Source organism: Stomoxys calcitrans, chromosome 4 (genome assembly GCF_963082655.1).
Source record: "Stomoxys calcitrans chromosome 4, idStoCalc2.1, whole genome shotgun sequence".
In the NCBI taxonomy this organism is placed as follows: domain Eukaryota; kingdom Metazoa; phylum Arthropoda; class Insecta; order Diptera; family Muscidae; genus Stomoxys; species Stomoxys calcitrans.
Genome location: NC_081555.1, coordinates 41837900 through 41858603, shown reverse-complemented (window position 1 = coordinate 41858603; position 20704 = coordinate 41837900). Strand labels below are relative to the sequence as shown.

At 41.0% G+C, this 20704-nt stretch overlaps 1 protein-coding gene across 1 annotated transcript in view; it reads right to left on the bottom strand.

Annotated features, from left to right (window-relative positions):
- LOC106081128 (protein sprint) overlaps positions 1–20704 on the bottom strand; it is an 840648-nt gene that overhangs the window by 646454 nt on the left and 173490 nt on the right. The window lies entirely within an intron of this gene.

Genomic DNA, 20704 nt, shown 5'->3' with positions numbered 1-20704 from the left:
CACACTGATACAAGCAGAGTAAGCCTAAGAGCCAGACTATCGAACACAGCTTGTAATTCAACCGGTGATCAGGGCCTGGGGATTTAAAGGAGTGGAAACTTTTTGTCACCCAAAAAATTTTCGACTTAGACACAATTTCCCCAACAACCTTCAATGAATGCATAACAGTCAATGCTATATAGTAACAACCGACCAAAGCCTTTGGTAGAAATTAAAGCCAACCCTTCTGCGATAACAGCCCAAAAGGTATTGCTTAGACAGCATGTAGTTATGGCTTCGCACTGGTAGGATCTTTGTCACCTGATGGAGGTGGTCCACATGAGAACTGAGGAGACAGCCCGTCGCAGTTCGGAGGGCGGCATTCTGACAGATCTGAATATTATTTCACTGCGTGTCACAAAGTTGACGTGACCACACTGGCGCTGCATAACTTACCACAGACCGGCCAATTGCTTTGTACGTGGTCAACAAGGTTTCTTTGTCTGCACCCCAAGAGCTGCCAGCGAGCGACTTGAGGACCTTGTTTCTACTTTTGACTTTATTGCAGATTGATGTAGCATGTGGGGAGAAAGTGTAGGAGCTGTCAAATGTGACGCCAAGTATTTTGGGACACTTGATGGTCGGAAATATTTCTCCATCGACCATCACGGTCAGCTCAGTATTCACCTCGCGCGTATTTGTAGTGAACAGTGTGGCTGAAGATTTGGTGGCGGATATCTTCAGATTTCTTGCAGCGAAATATGAGGCAAGCTCGTTGAGGTAGACGTTCAACCTATCGCAGATGTCATCAATGGGTGGGGGGCCTGATGTCATGATCATACAATCATCCACATATGATACGATCTCAATGCCGTCTGGAGGAGGTGGGATGGAGGATAGATAGAGGTTAAACAGAGCCGGAGATATCACCCCACCTTGGGGAACTCCCTGTTTCACTCTACGGTGTTTTGACTTCTTATCCCTAAATTCCACAAATGACTGGCGGCCACACAGATAATTCGCGACCCAACGTTTCAGGCCTGGTTGGAGGGACGTGTTTTCGATGTCCTCAAATAATTTGGCATGTCAAATGCCTTCGATAGGTCCAGTGCCACGAGGACCGTCCTATCACATGGCCTGGGTTGATTGAAGCCACGGCAAATGTGTGTGGTGATGGCATGCAAAGCTGTTGTTGTGCTGTTCAGTCTCCGAAATCCATGTTGATGCTCGGCGAATGGAAATTCTTCTACGAGGCTCGGGAGGAGTAATGCCTCAAGCGTCTTTGCCACTGGTGAGAGAAGGGAGATCGGTCTGTACGACTCCCCCAAACTCGGGTCTTTTCCAGGCTTCAGTAGCGGGATCACTCAGCCCATTTTCCAGACATCGGGAACTATAAGAGTGTTCAATGACAGGTTAAGGACAGTGGTAAGGTACTCAACTCCAGGTGAATCCAGATTCTTCAGCATCAATGTAGAGATTCCGTCGGGGCCCAACGCCTTGGAAGATTTGGCCCCACGGATGACATTCGGAACTTCGCCCACGGTAAATTGTGATGGCTGTTCATCGGCTCGGAGACCACGAATACGGCGATTGGCTCTCCTCCTTGCCCTGTCTCTCTCGGGATGCACAATAAATTGACGGTTGAACAACCTGGCGCATCTCTTCGGATCAGTCACGGTTATCTCGCCAAAAGTGACTGAGGTCCTGTCATCCCGTCTACAGGGGTTCGAGAGAGACTTAACAGTAGCCCACAGTTAGCCCACACTGGTGCCTAAGTTACATTGCTCCAAGTGTTCCAGCCACAAATTCCGCTTATGTTCGTTGACTACCCTGTTTATTTCCAGATTCAGCTCGCTGATTCTGGGGTTAGCGGGGTCCATAGCACGAATCCCATCACGCTTGTCTGCGAGTACCACTGCTTGCGCCGGGAAATTGGGTCGCACTTGGGGTATTCGACCGGCTGGTATAAAGCGAGCGGCTGCTGCATTGATGATGTCTCGGAATTTCCTCTCGGCCACAAGCACATCAGAGGGGGGTGGCAGTTCACTGAAGCGGCGATTGGTATACTCTCTGAAGCCAGTCCAATTGGCCTTCTTGTAATTGATGAACGTCCGGCGCTCAGAGGTTATGAAGTCGGGTGGTCGGTCGATGGTGAGGATTATGGGGTGGTGGTCTGACCCCAAAGAGATGACGGCTTGCCAGGATACGTCACTCAGGAGATCAGGGGATGCAATTGAGATGTCTGGCGTGCTGCTGCACCTCCTCGTAATCCTAGTGGGGGCATCCTCATTCACCGTTCAAAACGTCGAGCTATCTATCTGCTCTGCCAAAGCTATGCCACGCTGGTCGTTACCTAGGGGAGAATGCCATGACGAGTGATGTGCATTAAAATCCCCCAGAACCAGACGACTATGGCCAGATAGCAACCCACTTATGTCGGGGTTGTAGGTCTGGCCATTAATCGGGACACAGCTACCAACCGGCGGTATATTCACGTTGTATATCTCTATCTCGGCAGTACCAGACCTGACTGCTACCCCCATACATTCCATGTATGGGTCACTAGGGTCAAGCACAGGCGAGATAGATCTATACTGCACGGAATGGTGTATAACGAAGGCCAATCCCCCACCTCCATTGCTTGAGCTAACCTTACGTAGCACATTGTAGCCGTGACAACTGTGCAAGCTGCAGGTGTTAGTCAGCTTTGTCTCCTGGATCGCTGCGACCGATATGCTCTTCCGACTCATAAAATCTACAATCTCATCAATCTTGCCACGCAGTCCGTTGCAGTTTAACTGCAAGAACGATACACTTCCGGGCACTGGCCTGGCAATAGTAGGGCTAGTAGGACTAGTAATTGCATAACCCCGCCAACTCATCCAATGTTGGACTCCAAAATACTTAACAACCACATTTTTCATTGCATAATCTTCATATCGAAAATCACCATCAACATTGCATATCATCTTGTCTTTAAGTGCGAAACCTGAGAAATCTATCAGTAATATATTAAAGAAATCTTTAGTTAAAAGTTACGAAAGAATTTAGTTTTGCGAAAAAACAACCTTTTTCGGGGGAGCATATTTCATGCAAAAATACCAAAACTTGCTTCCTTATCGCAGTGTATCAAATAATTTTTTATTTGCATAAAGTTTTTGTTTTTGTTCTACCACTTCTCTTCGATAAGAATGGTCAAAGCGATGCACAGTGGGGTATTTGGCATTCGTAGGCACGGTATAGGGCTGGACTTGGTGATATTCGTACATTAAGGTACTAAAACGTACGTAAAAATTAAGAAATGGTACATATTTGCCCAGCGCGAGCGGAGCGTCTCGCAAAAATAAGGTTTGGTAAAAATTTTGAAAAAAAGTACTGGATGTACGAGCAATAGTACTTTTTTGAGTACCGCAATTGGTACTATTGGTACATATATACATATATTGGTACATTCTTTGTAAATTAAACTAGAATTCTGAATTTTGGAACTTAAGTACACTCGGGCAACCTTAATTGGGGACCAAAAGAGTTTTTGGGATTTTGTACATTTAGGTACTAAAAAAAGTACCAAAAAGGTACGAAATGGGTGAACTTTGTACAGGGCGGATGGTTAGAGGTAGAATTTTGAAATTTGACTCAAAAGACATCTGATGGCAAAGGATGAGGGTGAAGCGAAAAATTGATAAATATTACTGGCAATGGGAGAAAACGTACGTTTGGTACCGAAATTGGTACCATTTGTACTTTCTTTACAGACGGAGTCAGAGGTCTGAAATTTGGCATGCAGGTACAAGTAGGAAAAATATGTTGGGTGACTAAATGATTTGTACGTTTTGGCATGAAAATTAGTACCATTTGGTACTTTCTTTACAGATGGAGTTAGAGGTCTGAAATTTAGCGTACAGGTGCAACTGACTATGATCTTTTTACAATTCGTACATTTTGGTACCAATATTTGGTACCATTTGGTACTTTCTGTGCAGATGGAGCTAGAGTTCTGAAGTTTGGCGTACAGGTACAACTAGGAAAAATATGATGGGTGCCTAAATAATCCATTAAAAATTCGTACATTTTGGTACCAAAAAATGCAAAATAGTACTAAATAGCTTAACTTCCCCTACAGCGAACGGGGACGATCCAGAATTTATATACTTAATGGTTTCTTAGACGAATATTTCGAGGTGTTACAAATGGTGATGGGTACAAAAATGGTGATGGGTATAAAAGATATTATTCTTTCACTTAAATAATTTCTTTTTAGTCATTCCGTTTGCAACACATCAAAATATCCATTTCCGACCTTACAAAGTTCATATATTTCGGATCGGCGAAAAATTCGAAGGCGATTTATCGATCTGCGTGTGTCTGTCCGTCAGCTGTAATCACGCTACAGTCTTTAAAACTTTAGATACTGAGTTTGAAATATTTTGCACAGACGCGTATTTTTCTACACGCAGGCTTCTTAAATGGGCCTAATCGGACTATATTTGGATATAGCTACCATATAGACCGATCTAGCGACTTAGGGCCTTAAGCCCGTGAAAGCCGCATTTTTTGTCCGATTTCGCTGAAACTTGAAACTGGTAGTTGTATTAGGGGTCCCGATATACAAACCGATTATGGCCCATATCGGACCATTTTACATATAGCTGCCGTAAAGACCTATATGCCGATTTAGGGTCTTAAGCCCGTAACAGGCGCATTTATGATCCGATTTCGATGAAATAAAAAAAAACAGTGAACTTTTTTAAGCCTTTCGTCTTCACACCTAAATATGGCCTAGATCGGACAATATTAAGATATAGCTGCCATATAGACCGATCTGCCGATTTGGGGTTTAACCCCATAAATGAGGCAATTATTATCAGAATTCGGTAAAACTTGAATAAGTAAGTTTTTTTAAGCCTCCCGATATGCGACTCGAATATGGTTCCGAACGGACTATATTTAGATATAGCTGCCATATAGACCGATCTGTCGATTTGGGGTCTTAAGCCCATCACAGCCGCAATTATTATCTGATTTCGCCGAAATTTGAAATAGTGAGCCTCCCGACATCCGCCCCAAATATGGTTATTATCGGAGTTTACTCAGATGGCCATATCTGGCGACTTAGGTTTTTGAGCCTGTGAAAGCCGCATTTTTTGTCCGAGTTCGCTGAAATTTGGAACTGGAAGTTGTATTAGGGGCCCCGATATTCAAACCGACTATGGCCCATATCGGACCATATTTACATCGGACCATAGCTGCCGTAAAGACCGATCTCCTGATTAAGGGTCTTAAGCCCATAAAAGGGCCACCATGGTGGTGGGTATTTAAAGTTGGCAATGGCCGCACTTAACACGTTTTTACTTGATTTTATTAGGTTAGGGTTGGGTTAGGTTTAAAAGAGGGTGCAGATATTAATCCGCCCCATGCCACTATGGACATACACCTAAGCCAGTAATCGGCTTGTTGTGCGCTCTACTTTTTTTTATTTTATTAAGTTTATGCAATTTTCCGTTTTTTCACTTTTCAAAGAAGTTTTGAAAAAAGTTTCATTTAGGAGCAATCTTAGAGATCGAAGTTATCGATAAATATTGCTTTAATATCGGTTATCGTTATCGATGTTTGCTTTTCTTTGCCCAAAATCAAAAATCGATTACTAAATCGGAAATTGAAAAAAAATTGATTAAGCGTCGTAACGAGGACCAAACACCCCACAGTGCGCTGTTTTTTGGTGTTATTGAACTTTTTAGCATTTAACATCGCAAGAAGAGAAAATATGTGATACACTCAAAAGCAGGCAGACTGACTGGCAGACTCTGACAATGAATTAATAAACGAGAGGCCTAATCCTTTTTGGTGTCGTCGTATTCAATTTGATGCATTTATACGCCCTTTTTCATGGCAACATTAACATGTTTCACCACCTCCGTGTCCTCACCGACTTCGTTCAATGGCTTAAACATGCCAAGCTAAAACACCTTAGCTTGGCCATGCACAGCAAGCGGCAAGTCATTCTGGTCGGATGCCTTTCTGCCTTGTGCTTGAACTCGCACTTGGCCAAAACCAAGCTGTCGTGGCCATCACATCTTTGAACAACCACCACTACTACATAACGAACGATTCCTTTAGGATTTTTATGAGCCTGTGGCACAAATCGGACGCATGATCCACTTGTTGCTGCCGGCCACAAAGATGTTGCGGTTGTTGCACTGTCGACAACGCATGTTTGCTGCAGCCTTTTGGTTTTTGGAGTTTCGCCTTCGTTGACTGGGTCTGTTGCAGTCACAAACGCCGTCAGTGCTTTGTTAGCATAAATGTTTAAATGTTTGACAATCACAGTATTGTGCGATGCAGAGAATCAGCACAAGGTATGCACAGTGTTCCAAGTAGAAAGGTAAATGAGAAAAGATTTAAGGAATAAGTTTGCTAAAGAACTGGAGTATTGTGAACTCCGAAGGCCCAGTGGAGATGCAAAAAACGATAACGAAGATTTTGGCAGAAGAAAACATGTTGATAGACTAAATGGTACATGTTACTATTTCAGCAGAAGTTGTGAGACTTTGAAGGAAGAGAGAACTGTAAAACTCTGTTGTATGCGAGTGAGTTCCAATTTAGTTTCCAATTTCTGTGAAGACTAGGCTGAATGGGTGAAAATTTACAATTTAAAAGTCTTCTCCAGCGATCTGATGTCCAACGGTAGGAACTAGAAGTCATTTAGCTTCTGTAGTCCTTTGGTATGTCCTAAAGCCTTACATTGCTCATTGTGTCAAATTTCAAAGGAATCGGACAGTAAATGCGCCTTTAATGGTGACAACCAGTTGGGCTTTTGCGAATCATACGTGTAGAAGTCTATGCATCTTCTATTACCAGGGATATCGTAGTACCAATTAGTTCCATCAGGAATCGTGCTACAAGTACTTATAATCAAAAAGCGGCTCAGGTAGTGTGTAATCCACACCGCCTGCAACATCGGACATTGTATCAAGGCCAACAGTGTCTGAAGCCGCCACATGATCAAAGAGAAAACTCCCTTAGCCTCACGACGGTGGTCGCAGCAATTTGTCTATCCACAATGTCAAGAGGCTTTAGATGTAGCATTAAATTCAGTGCATCTGATGGTGTTGTTCTCTGTGCGGCTGTGATGCACAAACAAGCCATTCTTTGGATCCGGTTGAGTATTAACAGTAGGTGGACTTTTGAAGCGCCGTCCACCATACCACAACACCATATAGCGTATAGGTCTGACAATTGCACTAAATACCCAATGAATGACGCCCGGTTAAAACCCCCCAACGTTTGCCAATGGCTCTCTTGCAGGTGTATAAGGCAAGAGTTGCCTTTCTTGCCCTTTCCAAACTGTTGAGTTTGAAGTTCAATTTCCAGTCTAGCAAAACAAACAGGTATTTGGCGCTTTCTGCAAATGGAAAATTCTCTCCTCCCAAGGAGACAGATGCTACTAAAGGTAATTTGTATCTCCTGATGCAAAGAACTACTTCTGTCTTGGACAGATTTACACGTAGACCATTTTCGGTAGCCCACTTCGATGTTGCACGTCGAGTTTCCTGAAGAATATCTCTTAGAGTGATGGGAAACTTTCCCCTAACCGCAATTGCCACGTCGTCAGCATACCCGACCACTTTTACACCTTTTTCTTCCAGAGACAATAATATATTGTTAACGGCTCTATTCCTTTCCAAAGAAGAGGAGACAGTACATCTCTGTGAGGAGTTTCTCTGCTGACCCATCTTTTTAGATCCACAGATCCCAAGCCTGCCGTAATGCATCTTCTAGTAAGTAAGTTATAAATAAACTTTCTTACGGCAGGGTGGATGCTTGGAAACTCCAATTCTCCAACGTCGGTCTTACACCTTAAAATTCAGGAAATGCTACTATTGTATATTCCTTGACAGTGAGAGAATCCTCGATGTAGCCGACTGAGTCGCAAAGGGCTGTTTCAGAGGATTTGCCTTTACTATATGCATGCTGCTGCCGCGACAGGCGATCGCGAGGTTTCTTTGCCCTAAAATATGTTTCTATCAACCTCTCAAGAGTCATCAGCATAAAGAATGACCGACTAACAGGACGGAAATCTTTCGCCTTCGTGTGCTAGGGTTGTACTGCATGCAATGTCATAAAGACCGTCTCACTGTATTTATGATATGCCGATACTTACTTTACTTTAATTGGCCATGACAGAACATCACACTCATTCTAAAATCTCTGACACCAAGTTTCGAGGTGTCTCCCACTACATGATCTTTCCATCGGGCTTTTGATCTTCCCGGTTTGCGTGTACCACCGAGTTTGCCTTCAAAAGATTTTTTTGCTAAAGCTTCTTCATCCATTCTGACAACATGACCTAGCCAACGCAGCCGTTGTATTTTGATGCGTGTAACTATGCTATCGTCGTCATGCTGCTCGTTGCCTATATTCTCCATTAACGCAAACTGGTCCATATATTTTGCGAAGAATCTTTCTCTCAAATACTTCAAGCACTGTCTCATCTGCTTTCACATGTATCCATGCCTCAGAACCATGTAACAACACGGAAAGTATCAGTATCTTGTATAGAGGCATGTTGACACAAGCAAAGTATATCTCCCTAAGCCAAGGAATCGGTCTATCTGACAGACCTTGTAATTCAACCGATGATACATCATCACGGCCTGGCGACTTAAAGAAGTCGAAACTTCTTATTGCCCAATAGATTTTCGGCTCAGACACAATTTCCCTAATAGCCTCCGACGAATGCATACCAGTGACAACCGTTGGAGAATTTCCCAAGAAATGTGTATCAACGAGTAGTTCTAGTGTTTCCTCACTAGACATTGTCCATACATTCTCTGACTTCTGAATATACCCCACCCTAATAGCTTTCGAGGACAGAATCTTCCTTAGCCTAAAGTCCTCAGATGTATCCTTCAGGCAGCTGCATACTTCTACCCGGCATTTGTTCTGAGCCTTTCTCAGATCGCCCTTATATTTTCTTAGCTCAGCCCTAGAGATGTTCTTAGCTCAGATCTATAGATGTCGCTTTTGCGTTGTTGAAGAGTTTTCTGCAGTCCTTCCTTAGACCAATCTGCTCTGGGGTCCACCTTGGCGATCGCTGTTTGTTCCTTGGTTTGGCACTAGGACATGCTGACACAAGCGAGTTATTCAAGGTCTTTGTGATCTGCTTGTCCATTATGTCTATATCCTGCCCACTTTATTTTCGGGTCTATAAGGGACGATTCACGCAGATTTGTGCCGAAATTTATCCCAATCCGCCTTTCTTTTGTTTAGCCGAGGAACCACTTCTGCAGTATTTTCTCCAAGGCTGAAACTAATATAACGATGATCGGAGAAACTGGTCATCCAACACTTTCAATTCGCACTCAAAAAATTCTGAACCTCAACGCTAGTTAAAATGGACTATATTTGGGAAATATTGAACTTCCTATGGCGCAAAAGAATAATATGCTCGTTGGGAGTTTAACAATATCTTTATAGCTTCGAAATTGTTTACACAAAATATTAGTCCACTTTCAACTTCCATTTTTCTGAGTGCGCATATTCTTGAGCTTATACCTTCCGATACAAAGGTAATATCTAGTATCTCTTGTCTGTTCCTGGTAATAAAGTTCGGTTCATTCCTTTTAAAACAAATCGCCAGATTGCACCTTATAATATATTCAATATATAGCTCACACCTTTCGATGACATCCGAACTTCCCCATTAGCATCACTTCTTACAATAAGGCTCTTCTTCCCTACAGAAGCGGCTTTATCCAGCAACTTAAGGTTTGAAGGCGGCATCTTTGAATCTTATGCCATATATAGGGAAGCCAGCCAGTAATGAGAGTTGTTCTTTCCAAGACTGGCTACTACTTAATCTTCAGTGCTTTGCGACGGAAGAAGAAAAACATTTAGAGTACTCTTTGCAAGAATACAGGGCTAAATACATTTCGATGTGTTGCAGACGAAATGTAATAATGAATATTTTCCGATCTGTCGCTGGTGGGTATTAAAAGTTTTAAATTGAGTCTGAAGGCAAAATGCCAATATAAACAACATTTAGAAAAATATGATTGATATCTTGATTCATAAATTCGTCGCTTCAGAGTTTTTCAAGATCTACAAACTAAACTATTACATCGTTGATCTCAATTATGATTATGTAATATAGCTAAGTTTATTCGAAAAATCCATTTGTGGTGTATAAAAATGTTTAGTAATTACAGAAAATCTTCAAAAAATGTGTAGGATGTTCAAATTATTGTATATGAACAAAACTAAACCACAACTTAAAAAAAAATCACAACCAAACCAAGATTTTTAATGAATTCCCAATATGAAAATCGTTTTGCTTAACATTTCGGAAGTATTGCATAAATTACTAGCAGACCACTTAAAAATCTGTAGATTCATAGTTTCCTAATTTAATTTTGGTAAAAGTTTCATAGTTCCCCAAATATAATTTTGTGAACAGTGTGGGATGAAACATCTACCGAAAGTTGAAAATTAATCAATTACTACCGCTTGACTAGAGACAAAATCTTCTACAAAGAAAGCCAACAAACACATCAATATACACAATCAGTCTTGCGAACCAATCATCAATAAAATCAAAAGGCAACAACAACTTGTTTATTTCGTTTTTTAAAATGTTATGCATAATTTTACTAAACAGTTCAAATGCTCAATGATTTTAAGAGGTTTGCTGAATTCTTCCCGGTTTTGCCAACAAACAAATCTATGCAAATTTCTTATGTGTCATTTTATGCAAATTAGCCAACATTCGCTTTCAAATGTGAATAACATTTAGCCTACGGATTTATAGGGCCCAGAGGCGTATTACGTTCACACTGCGACCAATAAATATGTGAGTAAACGATTTTCCGGTGAAATCGTTAAAATTTGAATATTTTGTTGCTTTTATATACTATGACGAAGTCAATTTATAACTTTTTTAAATACAAATAATTTGGTCACAAAAACTCAAAACTACTTTGTAACAAGAATTCTTTCGACATTCCGGTTTTGTAATGGAAGAAATTCATTAATTTTTATCAACTGATTATACGGAAGGAGAGTTTTATTTATTTATTTATGGATATATTGTCTACACAACAAGATAATAATCTCATAATTAGAGTGTAGATTTACTGTTATATAATACATCCGACTTAAGTATTGGGTTGCCCAAAAAGAAATTGCGGATTTTTTTAAAGAAAGTAAATGCATTTTTAATAAAACTTAGAATGAACTTTAATCAAATATACTTTTTTACACTTTTTTTCTAAAGCAAGCTAAAAGTAACAGCTGATAACTGACAGAAGAAGAATGCAATTACAGAGTCACAAGCTGTGAAAAAATTTGTCAACGCCGACTATATGAAAAATCCGCAATTACTTTTTGGGCAACCCAATAGGTTCTCAATAAATAAACCAGGTTAAAATAAATAAAACGTGGAACAAAACAGTGTTTACAAATAAAAATTGTTTAAAAAAAAACAGCCGTATTTAATTGGGAATTTAACAAAAAGCACAAATAAATTTATAATTAAAAAAATTTTTTTGTGGAAAATTTGAAGAAATGAAATATCAGTTAACTATGAGAAAAATTAAATAAGCCGTTTTTTAAATGTAATCGTGTTGCTGATGCATTGAATATCGTGTGGTAGATTATTCCAAAGACGGATGTTGCTAATATAAAATTGTCGTTCAGGCTTTAAGCAAATATCTGGATTTCTTTTCCAGAATAACCTTATGTAAAAATATTAATGATCTGGTATTTAGAAGATTGTTGAAACTAAGTTCAAATAGAGAATCTAAATATTGTAAAACATGTTGACTCCTTTTTAAACGGACTATGCTGTTAAAAGCTACATTCAATTTTCGGAGGCTCGAAGAATCACAATTCGAAAAAAGTTCACAACCATATATCAAACCTGGAACTAGGAATGTTTTCGTCTGCTTTCAGAAGAATTCGGATATTTATGGGTGTAAAGCACGAAGCTTTGCACAAGTCTGCCCGGCTGCAATGTTATCATGATCGGACCAGCTCAAATAACTGTTAAAAACCACGCCTAAATTCTTCGCACTAGATACAATATCAATCCACTGACCATTAGCGTAAACATCCGGTTGTCGCATGTTGAAATTCTTGTTTATGTGAACAACCATACATTTGGACTTGCAAATGCAAATTTTAGCCCATAAACATTCCACTAAGGAACAGGGACAAACTTCTCACATATCAATGAGTGCAATCCGATTCAAGTTTAAGTTCAATAATAAGGAACGAACGGCGTAAGACACCTCTTTGGAGAGAAGTTTTACATGGCATAGTACCTCACAAATGTTGCCAGCATTAGGAGGGGAAAACTACCACTGAAAATTTTTTTCTGATGATTTCGCCAGGACTCGAACACAGGCGTTCAGCGTCATAGGCGGACTAGGACTTACTTGGATTTAACATCAAACCATTTGCAGTCGTCGGTGCGATGTAGGCGTCACAAATGCGATGTAGGTCCGCGTTAAGTTTACTTATGCAGTCGTCTACATTTTCCACAAAGCCGCTTTGAAAAATCTGCACGTCATCAGCATACTTCACAATCTGATCGTGTGCTAGTTGACGAGGCAAGTCGTTCGCATATAATGAAAAAATAAGTGGATCTATAGTCGAGCCTTAGGTACGAACAAGGGGTTAGATAATATATTCCCTGCGCATACAGACTGCCGTCTATCGCTCAGATACGTCATAATCAGACTCGTTGCCGTTGATGTGAAGTTCAAAAACTAGGTAAACTCGGGATTTCATTCATGCACAAATTCAGGTGATCAACCGTGTCGAAAGCTTTTGAGAGATCCAAAAGAATCATCAATGTCATTTCTGATCGATTCAGCCACTTGAACCAATGCAGTATTGCAACTATGATCAGAACGGAAGCCGGACTGTCTTTCTAACAACAGGGACTCTTGGTGAAGATATATCTACATCTGTCCATGAAGGATTTTCTCGAAAACCATAGAGCGAGATAGATTAGAATTGATATCGGCCGATAATCAGCGTTGGATTTGTGAATGGGGATAATCTTTGCATGCTTCCAAATAAAAGAATACACACTGGAGCTCAAAATTGAATTAAAAGGTACGTACAGAACGAGATATGGAATTAACATTCGTACAAATCTCGGATCAACTCCGTCCAAGCCAATTGCATTTGACTTAACACGAACAAAATTCTCATAAACTTCCTCGTGGCTAACACATCAAAAAAAAACTCAAAAGGACTGCGGGCATCAAAAACGAAAGCAGGGTCCATCATCAACACTGTAAAATAGCGTGTCCGTTTGTATATCGGGTATGCTTATGGTTTCGAGTGTTTGACTTGGGTTTACCCATACCGATGTCATGTATCACCTTCCACTTACTCTTCGAGCCCACTGTGCAATCAAATCTTGAAGAATAATACTCCATTTGAGCCGCATTAATGAAACTGTTAACTTTCCTCCTGGCTTCACCGAATTCTTCTTTCAGCTCTGGAGACTTGAAACGCTTCCATCTACTGTAAGCCAAGTCCCTATCCCCGATAAGTGCCTTGATTCTTAAATTGAACCATGGCTTTATTTTGGCCGAAGCCTTTTTAATCCGAATTGGAACTGTTGCATCATAGAGACGTAGAATGTTATCCGTCATGAAAGCCGTCTGCTGATCGAACGTTGAAAGTGTAAATATGTCATCCCAGTTCACATGGTAGACCATACCAACTAAATGTTCATAATTCAAATTACCGTAGTCACAATAAGATATGTCCTCCTCTTCCTCCCGCAATCCTAAATCGTAGGCGGGATAAATCAGATCATGCTTAGAGAAATGTGGAACAGAAATCCGATCATACGATGATATCTTCATTGTATCGGGAATTCATGAGGGTAAAGTCATTAAATCGGCTAATCAGTTTATACGGCAGCCATTGCCAACCGGTTTACGAAAAATTTTAAGCGGATAGCTTTATAAGATCGAAAGAAAGTTTGCTTTCGACAGAGAGACGGACAGACGAATTGGTCCAGATTGATTTAAAATGTCAGTGACTAAAAATACGGGGGCTGCTATATAAGTATCTGGCCCAGGCACCACCAAGCGTTGGCAGGTGAAATCTGTCTGTTAAAAAGCTTGACATTTTCTATCATAATTGTACTCAGAACGTGTTGACGTACGACAAACAATTGTATGTTTACAGAGACTTGAAGAAATTAACTCGTGAACATTTTCATGCGACCATTTTTCATGGCCATGAAGGCCACCATAACGCAGAGGTTAACATAACCGTCTATGACGGTGAACGGCTGGGTTCGAATCGTGGGGAGAACTTACTTTAATTGGCTATGACAGAATATTTGTTCCACTAGCCGAACGTATGGTTGCCCAAAATGTAATTGCGGATTTTTCATATAGTCGGCGTTGACAAATTTTTTCACAGCTTGTGACTCTGTAATTGCATTCTTTCTTCTGTCAGCTATCAGCTGTTACTTTAAGCTTGCTTTAGAAAAAAAGTGTAAAAAAAGTATATTTGATTAAAGTTCATTCTAAGTTTTATTAAAAATGCATTTTCTTTCTTTTAAAAAATTCGCAATTACTTTTTGGGCAACCCAATAGAATAGCGTCCCAAGCGCCTCGATCTTCTGCGCTCATCCTAAAATCTCTGACACCAAGTTTCCAGGTGTCTCCCACCACTTGATCTCTCCATCGGGTTTTTTGCCTTTCCGGTGTGCGGGTACCACCGTGTTTGCGGGTACCACCGTGTTTTCTTCATCCATTCTGACAACATGACCTAGCAAACGCAGCCGTTGTATTTTGATGCATGTAACTGCCATCGTCGTCATACAGCTCGTGGTTCATACGTCGCCTATATTCTCCGTTAACGCAAACTGGTCCATATACAATATTTTACGAAGAATCTTTCTCTCAAATACTCCAAGCACTGCCTCATCTGATGTCACATGTACCCATGGATCAGAACCATATGACAGCACGGGTAGTATCAGTGTCTTGTATAGTGTAATCTTCGTCTCTCGAGAGGTGGCCTTGTTTCTAAACTGCTTACCTATTCCAAAGTAGCATATGTTTGCCAGTATTATTCTTCGCTTAATCTCAAAGCTGGTGTCATTCGTTTCGGTTACGGCGGTGCCGAGGTAGATAAAGCTACTGACTATCTCGAGAGAGATTCTCGGAGAGATTCTTTGTTATTCTTACTGAGAAACGCGTATCCTGCAGAGTCTGATTAATTTTGCAGGGATAGCAAACTCAGACATGGCTTGAAATACCTTTGAACGTAAAGGAGTATCGAAGGCGGCTTTATAGTCAACAAAGAGATGGTAGGTGTTGATTTGTCCTTCGTGAATATCTGGTCCAGGGTGAATTTACCAGGTCTAAAGCCGCATTGATAGGACCCAATTATCTCATTGACTTTAGGTTGTAATCTTTCACACAGCACGCTGGAGAGCATTTTGTATGCGATGGGAAGGAGACTTGTTCCTCTGTAGTTGACACATTCCGTCTTGTCTCCTTTCTTGTGTACGGGACATAGTGTGCTGAGGTTCCAACCATCGGGCATGTGTTCTTCTAGCCAGATTGCGCAGATAAGCTGATGCATATGCTTTATCAGCGTGTCGCCTCCGGTCTTAAATAGTTCAGCGGGTAACCCGTCGGCTCCTGCTGCCTTGTTGTTCTTTAGTCGGGTCACTGCTACTTGGACCTCATTCTGACTAGGAGGAAAACATTCTATACCATCATCAGGGATTGGTTCTGCGGTATCCTCTTCGCCGCCAACGTCGGACACCAGCAGTGGGGTAAAATATTCCTTCCATATCCTCAGCATGTTATTTGTGTCAGTTACCAGATTTCCTTCTTTGTATTTGCAGGAGGATGTGCGTGTACCGAAGCCATCGGTTTGATGTTTAATTCTTTGGTAGAATTTCCGGACTTTATCTGACTCCTGTAAATCTCAATTCGCTCACACTCATGTCTTTCCATTTCCTTTTTCTTTCTGCGGTATAGACGTTTCTCTTTTTCTCCCGATAACTCTCCCTCACTACTGATGGCAGGGTTGCTCTATATGCCACATTGTTGTTGTACCATGGGTATCTTGGAGGAGGCTTGCGGTACCCAAGTACGGATTTTGCTGCATTTTCTATGGTGTGGCCAATAGTTTGCCACTGCGCCATTATATCATCGCACTCAAGCAGTTGGGTCAGTCGAGTGGAGTATGCCGCTGCCATTTGTTGTGTTTGCAGCTTTTCAATGTCCAGCTTCCGTGCAGTGTCAGATCGTACTTTCCTCGCCATGTTCAAACGGGTGCGAACCTTTGCTGCAAAAAGGTAATGTTCCGAATCAATATTCGCTCCACTGATCGATCGCACATCTAACACGCTGAATGAATGCCTTCCATCTATCACAACGTGATCAAATTGGTTTCTCGTGTTTTAATCGGGTGACAGCCATGTGGCTTTGTGAATATTTTTATGTTGAAATCTCGTGCTACTAACTACCATGTTTTTTGCAGCGGCGAAATCTTTCAGCCTCAACCCATTACTGGACGTTATCTCGTGAAGGCTAAACTTTCCGACTGTTGGACCAAAAATGTCTTCCTTCCCTATCTTGGCATTAAAATCTCCCAGAACGATGTTAATATCATTGGCGGGGCAGCGGTCATATTCTCTCTCTAGGCGCTCGTAGAAAATATCCTTGGTCTGTCGTCCGTGTCTTCCGTCGGGGCAAGGGCACAAATAAGGCGGATGTTGAAGAATTTGGCTTTTATGTGGATTGTGGCTAGCCTCTCGTCCACCGGAGAAAAGCTGGAGACAAGGTGTTTCAGTCTCCGACTAACCACAAATTCATATTCGTTTATATATATTGGGTTGATCAAAAAGTAATTGCGGATTTTTCATATAGTCGGCGTTGACAAATTTTTTCACAGCTTGTGACTCTGTAATTGCATTCTTTCTTCTGTCAGTTATCAGCTGTTACTTTTAGCTTGCTTTAGAAAAAAAGTGTAAAAAAGGCATATTTGATTAAAGTTCATTCTAAGTTTTATTAAAAATGCATTTACTTTCTTTTAAAAAATCCGCAATTACTTTTTGGGCAACCCAATAGTTGATTTGATACTTTTTGCTGCTTGTATAGTTTTCGCACACTGTGCTCAACTTCCCTAAGGAAGTTTGCAAGTGAACCCTTTGCCCAGGTGACTGTGACTGATGATGTAGTGCTGCAATTCAATTCATTTGATATTGGTCAATTGTTCTACAAGCAGCGGCTTGGTGGTGAAATATTTTGGTATCTCTCTTTTGTTTTTGGCCAGAGCTTAAGGAAAAACGTAGTCGTGTCGGTTTGTTTGGCTACATGTGTCTGCTGAAGATGTCAAAGTCAATGGCCTTTGAGGAACGAACGGTTCTTCCCTGATTCCTTTTGGCCAAAGGGTACAAAAAAAAAGGCTACGGGGCTTAGTGCGAGAGTCATGAATTTCTCTACTTGAACCGGGATTTCTTCCTCTTGTGTAACTTTTGCTTTGGCGTCCGCATTGTATCTTCTGAATTTTAAATTAGTTTTTTTTTATTTGTTTTGTCTCTTTGCAATGACACTGGCTTTCGTTAACATTTCAATTGTTCTGTTGGTGGTTTGAGGTTCCTGCAAAAGTGTTGACAATTATTTTTAGGTTGCTTTTTTGTGACTTGATTGCCAGCGGACTTTTAACTGTTTTGAATTAAACAATAGGGCTCAGTAGGCAGCAAAGAACGATGCATTGCTGCATAGAGATCACTGAACTTTGGTGCACTCATTTAAAGTTGGCCACAGTTAACTTGGCTGTTAACCACAAGAACGAGAGTGATTCTTTCAAATTAAAAGGCTTGTGTTTGTCTGTTTTTTTTGTTCTTTATTTTTAAATGCCATAATTAACTTGGCGGCGTCAAAGGCGTTTTCCTGAGCTTCACTTTAATGTGATTCCCACATCGTTAAAATAGTTGAGTTAAATGAATATTCTGTTGTGTCCGTCCATCTGTCTGTCTACCATCGCTCTGTTAGGCCAAGCAATCAGCAAACGCCAACCCATCTCGAGTGCATTGAACGAGCAGTTGCAAATTTACACCTCTGCCTTTTTTTGCGCTATTTACAATCTCAACTAAGAGAAGCTCATACTTGCACACTCACGTAGTAGTCGGCTTGCATGGATAGCTTGGTTGAGTTTCCTTGAACTTGAAGTTGTTTAATTTACATATTTCAATTTCAATTTACAAGCCACTTTGAATGCCTTTGCCAGAGCATTGCAGCTTAGACTATGCATTAATTTGCAACATTCTTTAATGCCTTAAGCCAACCTTCGTTATAGTTGATGTTCGTGCATAAGTAGCAATTGTCTGTTACCGGGTTTGTAGTTTTTGAGTGGAAAACTTTATTGAGTTACAAGGATTATGAAGGATTCATGGAGCAAAATTGTTAACATTTCAAAGACTAGGTTGCAATTGGAGACCACCATGATGCAGAGGTTGGCATGTCCGCCTATGACAACGAGCGCTTGGGTTCAAACCCCAGTGCGAGCATCAGAAAAATGTTCAGCGGTGATTATCCCTTTACTAATGCTGGCTAAATTTGTGAGGTATCCTGGCGTGTAAAAACTTCTTTACCTTCTCTAGTGGTATCGCTAGGCGGCACGCCGTTCGAACTCGGAATAAAAAAGGGTGGGCCCCTTATCACTGTACAAATTGAAGTGAGAGAAGTATCCCCTGTTCCAAAATGGATTGTTCATGGAAGATTTAGTTTTTAGTTAGATTACTTATAACTTTCAACAACTGTGACAAGAACGGTCCAAATCTGTCTATAACCTGATATTGCTCTCATATAAACCGATCTCCCGATTTGATAAGTTGAGCCCCTGGAAACCGCAATTGTTATCCGGTTATGCGGAGTGTTTTGTAATGACTACCAAAAACTATGCCAAATACGATCCAAATCTAATACATAAAATTCAATTTGTTTGTCAGTTTGTTTATTTGTTCTGCATAGACTCAAAAACGGCTGAACCGTTTACCTTGAACTTTTCACAAATTGTGTAGGTTTGTCTGAAAGGAAACATAGGCTATATAATTTTTTGATAACGGGAGGGGAGCCGACCCTCCTCCTTACCCCAAAAGTACTACCCAATAATAAAAGTGGACCAATCAGGACAATATGGTACTCAAATGAAAGGTATTCAAGAGTAGAGTACGAATTTCATAATAAAAGTTGGGACCAAAAAACTGGGGGGGGGGGGCGCCCCAGCCCAAAAACCCCTTAAAATAGGTTTATTTGACGATATTGACAAATATGGGACTCAAATGAAAGGTATTCGGGAGAAGATTACGAATATGGTCAGGAAGTAGGAATAGGCTTTATAATTTATTGATATCGGAAGGGGGCGGACCCTCCACCGTTACAGCAAAAACATCATCCAAAAACAAAAGTGAACCGATAAGGACAATATGGGTATCAAATGAAAAGTGTGCGGGAGTAGATAACGTATCTGGCATACAAATGCAGGTCGAAGTATAGAGGGTCCCCCCAACCCCACAAAAACGCCCAAATTGGGCACATTATCCACGGATATGTGGGACTCGGTTTGTTTGTACCATATAGACTGAAAAACGGCAGAACCGATTCTCTCGAAATATTCGCATATTGTGTAGGTTGGATTGGAAGGAAACATAGGGTATACAATTTTTCGGTATCGGAAGGGGGCGGACCCTCCAACGTTACCCCAAAAACACCACCCAAAATCAAAAGTGGACCGATAAGGACAATATGGGTATCAAATGAAAAGTGTGCGGGAGTAGATAACGTATCTGGCATACAAATTCATGTCGAAGTATACGGGGTCACCCCACCCCCACAAAAACGCCCAAAATGGGCACATGAGCCAATCACGGATATATGGTACTCGGTTTGTTTGTTCCGTATAGACTGATAAACGGCAGAACCGATTTTCTCGAAATATTCGCTTATTGTGTAGGTTGGTTTGGAAGGAAAGGGAAGACGGACGAAAGGGGGACGGACACTTCCCCCTAATGGCAAAAACATAACTCAAAATCAAAAGTGGACCGATCGGGACAATATAGGTATCAAATGAAAGGTATTGGAGAGTAGAATACGAATATGGTATTAAAATTTGATTCTTAGTACCCATCGAGCCGCCCCAATCCCAAAATTCCCCCAAACAGACATATTGGACGTTCATTTCAATATGGGGCTCAAATGAAAGGTATTCGGGAGTAGATTTCGAATCTGGCATAAAAAATCAGATTGAAGTATAGGGGGTCACGCCACACTTCAAAAACGCCATTAGACCCATTAGACTATATGATACTTGGCTGAACCGATTTTCTTGAAATTTTCATAGATTCTGTACGTTTGTCTGGAAGGAAACATAAGCTATATAATTTTTAGATAACGGGTGGAGGCGGACCCTCCCCCTTTTCCCAAACGCCACCCATATCCAAAAGTGGTCCGATGGGTACAATAAGGGTATCAAATTAAAGGTATTGGAGAACAAAAAACGAATATGGAATTAAAATTTGGGTCCAAGTACCCAGCGGAGTTAGGCCACTCCAAGCTGTGGCTGTTTTCAAATGGATTTAGTTGATCCAATTGAAAACAGCCAGTAAATGGCGCTAATTTGGAGAAGCCAACATGAACAGAAAGAGGGCAGAGTGGTCAAAATTGATCAT